This window comes from Dipodomys ordii, unplaced genomic scaffold (genome assembly GCF_000151885.1).
Source record: "Dipodomys ordii isolate 6190 unplaced genomic scaffold, Dord_2.0 Scaffold2, whole genome shotgun sequence".
Lineage (NCBI taxonomy): Eukaryota > Metazoa > Chordata > Mammalia > Rodentia > Heteromyidae > Dipodomys > Dipodomys ordii.
The window spans coordinates 29,581,486-29,591,954 of NW_012267218.1; the positions used below are offsets into that span (position 1 = coordinate 29,581,486).

Below are 10,469 nucleotides of genomic sequence, written 5' to 3' on the forward strand. Positions count from 1 at the left end.
ATAGAACATTATATGGGAGAGTGAGAGGGGAAAATGTTTAGATCTGAAGATGTGGGTGAAGGTCAAGACCATAGGTAGGTGTGAGTGCTCTGGAGACTAAAGACAGTTAGAAGCCTGTAGGTAGAGGGGGTGAATACTGCAGTAGAGGGAACAGGCAAGCTTTGCCTACTGTGCAGTTTTGCCTAGGGCAGCTAATTGCTTGTGCCCAGAAAATTGCCTCTGGAAGCCTTGGGCAATATGCAGTAGGTTTTCCCTGATGCCTAGTTTATCAGGTTTAAGTTGAAATTTGGTGGAGAGGGTAGAGGGAATGATGAGCTAAAAGAATTCCTGAGCTGAAAGAAATAAAACTCAGAGGTCACCAACTTTCTTAGCAACCCATCTATAATGACAGAGAGGGAACTTGAACTTCCAGGCCAAGTTATTTTTAAGAGAGGTTTTTTTTTAATTACCCTATAATTTTATTGGGAGACCAACCAATCTCGCAATAAAATTGTCTAAGGCCTTATCCCTGATATGTCAAATGGATTGACCAAGATATACAACTAAGAGAGGGCTAGAGACAGAGAATTTAGGTCTGACTTCCCTGTCCTATCTAAGTAATGTACCAACAGAGAGGATATATAGCAGTACAAGGTGATAAGGATGGAACCACTGTGGAGGAGGGTATTAAAAGAGAAAAAGGAAGGTGATTTCACTTTAAATGTTTATTCTAGGATTCATTCTGGCATGAAAAATATATCAAATAAGAAAAATGATCCAACATTCATGAAATCTCTGTTGTGTACCCACACATTTTCCTGTATACATACTTATTTCAGTTTTCCTGAGATGGACAAATTTGCCTATGGCTACTTGGTTTGTAAATCCCTGGGTATCTGACTAGGCCACACTCCCTCTTTTTCAAAGGCATCTATTTAATGTCTACTCCATGCATGGTACTATGCTAGGGTCAATAAGATATAAAAAAGGAATAGATTAAGGATATGAGTAGGGGATTTTAATTACCTTGTATTAGAGTTTATAGTCTGAAGAAGGGACTCCTTAATTAATTAACTGGTCATCTTATCTTTCTATTTAATGTTCCAGTCTTAAAAAAAAACTTATATGAGATCACTTACAGTCACATAAATTGGAAGATATTCTTGGTGTTAATAAAATCTGTTTTAAAAAATTAGGTGATATGCCACACATGACTGAAGCCATTTTTGTTAATCTTTTATAGCTTTTCATGATAGAGCACAGTGTTACCAAACTGTCCTAAGATATTTACAGGTTCAGCAAAAACCAAACAACAATCCAGTGTTAGCAATATTTCCTTCAAAAGTCATAGGAAATATATGTAAGAAAAATTCTTTATGTAACTGTAATCCCTCCATACATCACCCCTACAATAACAATAAAATATATTTTTAAAAAAGAAAAATTCTTAGTATATTTCTCCTATCCTTATTATACAAAGGCATGTCCTTAAGAAATAGTGTGCTAGTCTTTAACTCCCATTTCTTGTGAGGAGCGCAGGAACAGTTTCTCTATATTTCCCCCTTTTTTAACTCTGTTTTAAAATAAATCCTTGCTACAACTTTCAAGATAAAGAAAGGAGAAAGAAAAGAGAAAAGAAAAAATAGAGAAAGAAATCCTAAGAACAATCTGGAAGACATCCTAAGAACAAAGAAAGGAAGGATAAATAGCTGGTGCTCAATTTGATGGTCAATGCAGAGTCATCGGCCTTTACTGTTTTATCAACTGATTGTGAACTTTGATGTATAGCTACTATTCTGTGATCTTCAGCCTCTATTATGCATATTTTTGATATAGATCAAAATTTGATTATGTTTTACTGTACCTGTGCTTCCCTTGAGATGATTTTTTACTGCTTACTTTAATCTAGATGTCTATTATATTTCATGAGCTCATGTTGATCTTTCACAACCACATTGTAATGTATTTTGAGGTCAAGTATGTTTGGAAAATACTAATCCAGAACTTGAGGCCAAGTTGTTCCATGCTCTGATTGCAAGTTTCCCAAAGGATATGCTGGTCTTGATTTGGTTTGTATTTTTTTTTTTAACTTTTGGTACATCACTAGGCCGGCTTACAGAGTCCAATGCATAAACACCTGCAAGTTAAATGTACATATGCTTAACAATTTGCTTCCATACTTAATAATAAGAAACATGTAATCACAATATTAAATATGGAAATTTTGTCATATGTATTTTACTATGATAATAAATGTAATGGAATGATATGGTACACAAAACATAAACATATAAATTGTGAAACAATAGTTTTGACATCATATTTGTATACAAAACAATAGCATTTTTATTATTGTGAGAAAAACATAACTAGGAGCTATGTGTCTCTTAGGCTTTAAGTAAGAAATATATATATATATATTAGAACATTTACAAAGAATTATGTAAAAAGCTGGTTTACAGTTTTCATGAAGAAATTATTCACTGGCTAGTTTTTGGCATTTGACACAGTGTCTTTCACATAGTATGTATTCAAGAAATATTTTTTGAAGTTGGACATGATTGGTCCAAGTAATTGTAGCTGCAGAAGGCTGAGATCCAGAAAGATCACAGTTTTTCCTCTATAACAATGAGCATAAAACCCTGTAATACAAGGAGGCTAAATAAGTACAATTATAAAACTTACAGTTAATATCAGATTGAAAAAAAACTGTTGGATGTGGTATTAATATCTGGGTAAAAATGTTTCTAGAAAAATTTATTTTGAAATATTTTATAGTTGGACCCTAGTGGCTGCTGCCTCTATTCCTAGCTACTAGAGAGACTGATAATGGGAAGATCATAGTTGGAGGTCAGCTTGGGTAGAAAAGTTCCAGAGGTCCCACCTTCACCTATAGCTAGGCACAATGGTGCATGGCTGTCATCTAAAGCTACATGAGAGGCTAAGATTGGGAGGATTGTGGTGCCAGGCCAGCCTAGGCAGAGAAGTCTGCAAGAATCTATCTCCAAAAAACAGAAGCTTGATATTGTGGCACGTATTTGTGATACTAGCAACAACAAGAAGCCTAAAAGTAGGCAGATTAAAGCTCAGGCACAGAACAAGGGAGAAATGAAACCTGTCCTAAAAATAGCAAATGAAAAACAGGACTGTAGGTGTGGCTCAACAAGGCTCTGAGTTTAAATCCCCAGTACCACACAAACAAATAAATGAATTTTTATCTACTTATTTCCTTATTAGGATGAGTCATATGAAATTGTCAATTTTTATGGGTTAAAATCTGCAAATTTCATATGGCTTGATCTTAGTTTATCAATTATTGATTAGTGTGTCTCCAGTTTCAAGTGATGGAAACAATGAAATATGAAGAAAATGTGCTTTAATGTTCTTTGCTTTTAAATGCCAAGACTGAAAAGTGATCTCAGAAATAAGAACAAATATTATAGCAACTTCATTGAAATATGGGAAGCTGACATCTTTATTACTAGCTTTTATGGTTAATCGCAAATCTCCTACCAGAGACTGTGGATTGACCATCAGAATGTATTGTAAAAATACTTAATGGTCTTAAATATTGATTAGCTTGACACACAGCAGTCCTTCCATTTCTGACATTAAAACAAGCATATCATAGTACTGTGGTTAAAAATATAATTATAAAGTGGTTCTATAATTTGTTTTTATGTTACCAATTATGATAAAAAGCAGGGAAATTAATTTACTATTCCAATAATCTTACATTCCTCAATGATTACAATAATTTCAATGTCCCCAGAACCACAGCAATGACCATGTACAAAATCCAGTGCAAGACATATAACTTTTTGCTCTGTCATCTTCATGACAATTTTAGCTACTTATGACATTGACATGAGAGAGACCTCACAGAAAAAAAATCCTCAAAACTGAGAAGTACACAGGTGAGAATTAAACAGGGACAGATGACTGCTGCTCTTCCTTATAGCTTGTAACCAGTGTGCACACTTTCTTTACTTAGTCTCTACTTAATTAGGATAATTTAAGATGGGATTACCCAAGAACAGCCAATTACCTATACTTGTTTGAAGAACCCTTGTAGGTTAGTGGGAGGAGCAAGTAAATAATGTTCTACATTTTAGTAACTAAACTATCCAGATTTTTTCATAGTTATGGTTACATGTAAATTAAAAATATGCTTTTTGATTTTTAAAAATTGTTATTATAAAGGTGATGTACAGAGGGGTCATAGTGATATAAATCAAGTAAAGAATATTTTTTTTGTTGTTGTTGTGGGGCTTGAACTCTGGGCCTGGATGCTGTCCCTCAGCTCTTCAGCTCAAGGCTAGTGCTCTACTGCTTGAGCCACAGGGCCACTTCTGGTTTTCTGGTGGTTAACTGGAGATAAGAGTCTCACTCACGGACTTCCCTGTGTGGATTGGCTTTGAACCACGATCCTCAGATCTCAGCTTCCTGAGTAATTAGGATTACAGGCGTGAGCCACTGGCACCTGGCTAAGAGTACATTTCTTTATGGACAATGTCACCCCTTCTCTCACTCTCTTGCAGTTAAAAAAATACATTTTGTATTTAGTCTGCTTCTTAAATTCTTTAAAGATATATATTGTATGCTTTTTTTGTTACACTTTTATTTTCCTTTTGTAGTCATCCTGGGTCTTGAACTCAGTGCCTGAGCACTGTTCCTAAGCTTTTGTGCTCAAGGTTAGTGCTCTAACACTTTGAGTTACAGCTCTACTTCTGACTTTTGGGGGTTAATTAGCGTTAAGAGTCTCACAGACTGCCCTTCCTGGGCCGGCATTGAACCTCAGTCCTCATATCTCAACCCTCTGAGTATCTAGGATTAATGGTGTGAGGCACCAAGTGCTCAGCTTCATTATCATTTTTATAGAGGATTCTTTTTAGTTTCTTAAAATTTTATTGTATATATGGGTGCATCTTGTGCTTAGGCAGTTTATTCAACCCTCTATGGCTGGGCATTATGCTTTCTTAATTTATTTAACCTTTGGTAGTTTAGAAGTGGAATTTGGTTGTTGTTGTTGGTTTTGAATGATATCTCGGAGGAAATATTTAGCTCTGAAGAGCTGAGATGCAGATGCAATCAAAAGCAGTAGAGTATATCTTTTCATACTGAAAAACATTCTTAAGAAAGGCTAGTTTTATAAGTTTAAAAATAGGAACATAGATTTCCTACCTTGTACGTAGACAATTATTTCAAACCAAGATCAAAAAGCTCAGTAAGGTGAGGGAATCTGAAAATTATTAACATTTTTGAGTATTTATATGTCAGGCTGTGCTTTAGCACTTCTCATTTATTATTTCATTTTAGCTCAACCATAACTTTAATAAGTGGGTAAGTAATAGAGATAAGATAATGTTAAACCACCTTCCCAAAGCCCATAGGTACATAGCAGAGACCAGAGCTGTCCATGGTCTTAACACCTGTGCTTTGCTGCTTCCCATTTATCACACTGAACTACTTAGAAAGACAAATGAGGAACATTCCAGAATACAACAACCTGCAAAGTACTGCACATGCTACCTTTCCAAAATTTCCTACTTTGAAAAATTTAAATTTTCTACCAATGCCATTTTGTCTTTCTAACAAAAAGCTGGACACTTGTGGCTCATATTTATAATTCTTGCTACTCAGCAGGGTTGAGTTTTGAATCCAGCCTGGGAAGAAAACTTCCTAAAACTCCATCTTCAATTAACTAGCCAAATGGACTTTGAGACATAGCATAAGTGGAAGAGCACCAGCCTTGAACAAGCTAGCTGAGTGAGAGTAAGAGGTTTGGGGTTTAAGCCCAAGTGCAGAATGAAAAGAAAGAACAAGAAAAAAAGGAAAGAAGGGAGGGTAAGGGGAAAGGAAGGAGTAAGGAAAGAAAAGTGTCTTTAATATGATTTTACCATTGTCACTATGAATAGATAAGTAATTTTAAATACTTGACCCATGACAACTATAAGGAACTATTTAGTTACATCTTCATAACTATGGATATCTGACATAAGCAACTTAAAGGAAGAAAAGATTTATTTTGGTTTACAGTTTCAGAGGGTTCATGGTCTTTGGCTCCATGTACTTAGGCAGAACATCATGGCAATGTTAGCAAGTGGTAGAGAAGAGCTGTGCATTTCTTGGAAGAGAGGAAGCAGAGACAGAGAGCAAGGGACCAGGGATAAGATACTTTCAAAGACTTGTCCTAGTAACCTTCTAACTTTCTAGAATCTCTCCAAATAGCATTATCATCTAAGGTCCAAGTATCCAACACACGAACCTACAGGGCTAATACTCAAACTGTAACATTCTACTCCTGGCCCCCAAAGATTCATGGCCATTTTTAGTATAAAATTAATTTGTACCATCTTTGAATATCCTTAAAGTATTAACAGTTCAAACCACAACATGTACTATGTCATCTGTCTATAGTTTAGTTACAAAATGCAGATAGTTGACAAAAGTAAACAATTCATATGACTCTACTTGCTCAGGAAATGATGAATTTCATTGGGTAAATTCATGTTGTCTCAATTAGTCTGAAAAATAAAAAATACCCAGATTCAACAGGGAAGATTGTGGTGACTGTCCTTTCCAGGAGGCAGTGATAGACAGGTTTTAATTTTCATATAGTACATAAGATTTTTATTATAAATTCCTGACAGTATCCAAGTTAACTTTCTGCAGAAAACGTGCACTTTTATAACAGTCTCCTTTAATATCTGTACACATTGATATTGAAGAGTTACTTGAAGCATGTTTGATTAAATGAGGATAATTTCTCATTTATTTGTAATTCATAATACAAATGGCTTACACTTCAGGTACAATGACCAACTGCAACAGGTATTTTCTTTACTGTTATTTCTATGTTCTCTTCCCTTAAAACCACTCATCTCCTTTTGGAGTCCAGTGAATAGTACATTTCCTTGCTTAAATGCATGGATTCTGGAGCCAGACTTCTCTGTTTCCAGTCTTAGCTCTGCCATGTACAAGCTGTGTGTCTTGGTGAGAAATCCTTAGCTTCTCTAATTTGTATCTCACCTGAGTTGTCTAAGAGGCCTCTCAAACTTTGTATCATCAAATAGAGTCTGCTTTTCCCTATCATGGAAATGGCAACACTACCCACTCTTTGCTCAATCTAGAAATCTAGTATGTGTCTTTGATTCTTCTTTTTTCATAGGCCTATATACAGCCCATCATCCCTTTTGCTTGGAAACATTTCAAATCTATCCACCTTTAGCAGCACTGCCTTATCCAAGGTAGTTATTTCAAGTCTAGCCTTCTGCAAAAGTTGATTTCCTGTTCTCTGTTCTACTTTCATTTCTCTAAGACCCAATCTCTTCACACCCAGAATTCACATTTATTTATATTTACATTTGCTACATATACTAACAAAAGTGTAGAACCTAATGGTCCCTCCCTTACTCCAAACCCTTGAGTGGCATCTCATTAAATTTAGAATAAACACCTTAGTTTGGCCTTCTGTCTTTTTTTAGTTATCACAAACACATTTGTTTGTTAACTAAAGGGATGACGCCAGTTAAGCCATCACTTTGATGCTGTTGCATTTAAAATGTTTTGATATATATATTATTGAACATAGTAGTGAAAAAGTAGTTGTGTGATTTGCTCATTAAACCAAGCTTTTTCATTCTTGCAGCTAATTCCTGTCCAAAATGATGATAAAATTTTTATTCTACTTTCTCATAGTCCTGAATACAGGTGACATGGTTCATGACACATTTCACCACCAACTTCCCGTCTTTCAGTTTTCTTGTTATTGTGCTTTCCTTCCTGTCCAATGCCTGATGCTGAACCAACATCATTGGTGAAGTTACAGACTACCTGAGTTTTCTTTTCCTCAGCTGTATTTTCTTCAAATTGTTTTCCCAGGACACAAGAAAATTGTGTTGTTTTCAGAGTGCTCTTCATTTTTATGTCAACCTTATTGCTGTCGCAAGTGATAACATAGTCTGGCTTGGCCATTGTACCCATTTTTCACAGAGCTAGTCCCACTCCTATTTCCTTCATGTACTCATCAAAGCCTTGACTGTCTACCAGTCACCATCTTCCTTCTAATTTCGTAAGCATGGCCATGGTAGGCATGGGAGGGCAGACATGCCTGGTGAGTGGAGAAGGTCCAGTGGACAACGTAGTCCTTCAGAGTCTTATGGTGGGTTGGAGTGTCCCCCAAATTTATATCTACCTGAAACCTCAAAACATGATCTTTGGAAATAGAATTTAACAAATGTCATCAAGATAATGCCATGTTAGATTTGAATAACTAATACAAATGATACCTTTAGAAGAAGAAAAAACACAAAGAAACAGAGGAAAAGAAGGCCATGAGAAGACGAAGGCAATGATAGGAGGTATAAGACAGCAAGGATTTCCAAAAGCCGCTGGAGGCTAGAAGAGGAAAAAATGTAAAGTCTAGAACTTGGAGCTCTTATAGAAAGTGGGATCTGTGACAGGTTGCTTTTAGACTTCTGGTCTCCAGAACTGCGCAAGAATATATGAATGTGCCCTCTAAGCACACTACTTTCCCTTTATTCAGTGTATTAGATCATCAGATTTATTCTCAATTTAGAGTTTTTGCCCTAGCTGCTCCCTCTACTTGTGTTGCTCATCTCATGGATCTCCCTTGTTATTTAGATATCAGTTTAAAGGCATTCTTTCAGTGAGACCTTTCTCAATCACCCACTCTAAAGTTTCTTGCTGGACAATCTTTATTATGCCAGCTTACTTAAATTTTATGCTTTGCATTTTAATCTGATACTTCTTACTCATTTTTGTGTTTATTATAGAGTGTGTTTACTATCTCTTCAAAGTATACACACGCACACACACAACACATTCCACATACTCTTGCATTCACTAATATCACATTATCCAATGTGACAGTCACTAGCCAAATATGACTATTTAAATATAAATTTACATTAATTTAAATTATATGTATGTATGCATGTATTATGTATTTCCTTGCTATGTAGCCTGGGATGTCCTGAAACTCATGATTCTCTTGTCTGTGCCTCCCACATGCTAGGATTATAGGCATGCACTACGATGCTCAGCTTCAAATAAATATTTTATGAAAAAGGAAGGAATGAACTTCCACACAATGGTAAATGTTAATGTGAATGAGTTTTGTGAAAATCAAATTAGCATCACTGCTCCTGAGAAGCAGAGGGACTTCTCACTTGAAAAATCCTATAGTGACATCTGTTATTGACTATGACTTTTGTTTATTTACACAAAAATATATCTGGTTGTCCTCTCTATACAGTATTTTTACAATAAAAACATATACGAAAAAGAATTAACTTCTAAATAAAGAAATAATGTAGACTCTGTACTTTTTACTAGTTTTTTTCCCCAATGATAATATCTTACCAAGCTAAAATAAAACCTAACCAAAATATTGATGTTGATGCAGAAAAAATATATATGGTTGTAAAGAGGATTTCAATAGATTCTCTTATACTATACAATAGCTTCTTTGACTTATAAATAAAAAGCTTACTAGGAATCTATTGAAAAGGAGGGAAGAGGCCAGATAGGGTGTATGGGTTGAATATTATCTTCTGTGCAGTCTAGTGCAGTGTCTAAAAAGACACTGTTATCAATCTCACATCTCCAGCAATCATTTTTTCTGTGCTTTGATTAATGTGGGTGTAAACTGTGTCTGATGGAGCAGCATGTGTCTGAAACATTCTAAGGCAAGAAGAATCAAAATGTATTCTAATTTTTAAAATGAACTTCAAATAAGCTAAAAGGGAATGCCATTACTTAATATAACCAGTAAAATACTATATTACCTCATTAGAAGAAAAATGATCAAAATATATCTTACTCAGGCTTGCAGGACAAATAGAGTCAAAATATTTAAAAACTATTAAATTTCTGACTCTAAGTGTCCTCTTCTATTTTCCCATCATCACTCTGAGGTAAAGATTAAAATTTGTGAAGATATGATACTATATCAAGCACATAAAGAAAATTGATCTTGGGTTCTTTTCTAATCTTATTCTTTTATTTTATTGTTGTGTATTTATTTTACAAAGGGGTTTCAATTCAACATGTCAGTTTATCAGTACAATGCATCTTGATCAGTGTCATCCCTTCTATCATTTTTTCCTCCTGTATCTCATCCTCATCCACTCTCTCGTTACATAGTTCCATTATTCTTCTATTTTAATACACAGATGTATGTAAAATTTTTAACAGTCTCACTAATTAGCTGATAGAAATTTATTATTAACTAGCTAACAGAATATTTTTTCTTCAAGAAGACTTTAAAAATCTAGGAACTAACAATATGAACATTAGTTCTTTTTTTTGTCTTTAATCCTGATGTTTTTTTTACTTTAATTTAATTTTATTTGTGAACATACTGTAAAGAGGAGTTACAATTACATGGGCAGGATAATGCGTACATTTCTTACCAAGCATTGCAGCCTCCTCCTTTGTTTACCCTTCACATCCCTTCCCAGCCT

At 35.0% G+C, this 10,469-nt stretch overlaps 1 pseudogene; it reads right to left on the reverse strand.

Annotated features, from left to right (window-relative positions):
- Positions 1-7,661: 7,661 nt before the first annotated feature.
- On the reverse strand, positions 7,662-8,067 carry LOC105984737 (annotated as a pseudogene).
- Positions 8,068-10,469: the final 2,402 nt, after the last annotated feature.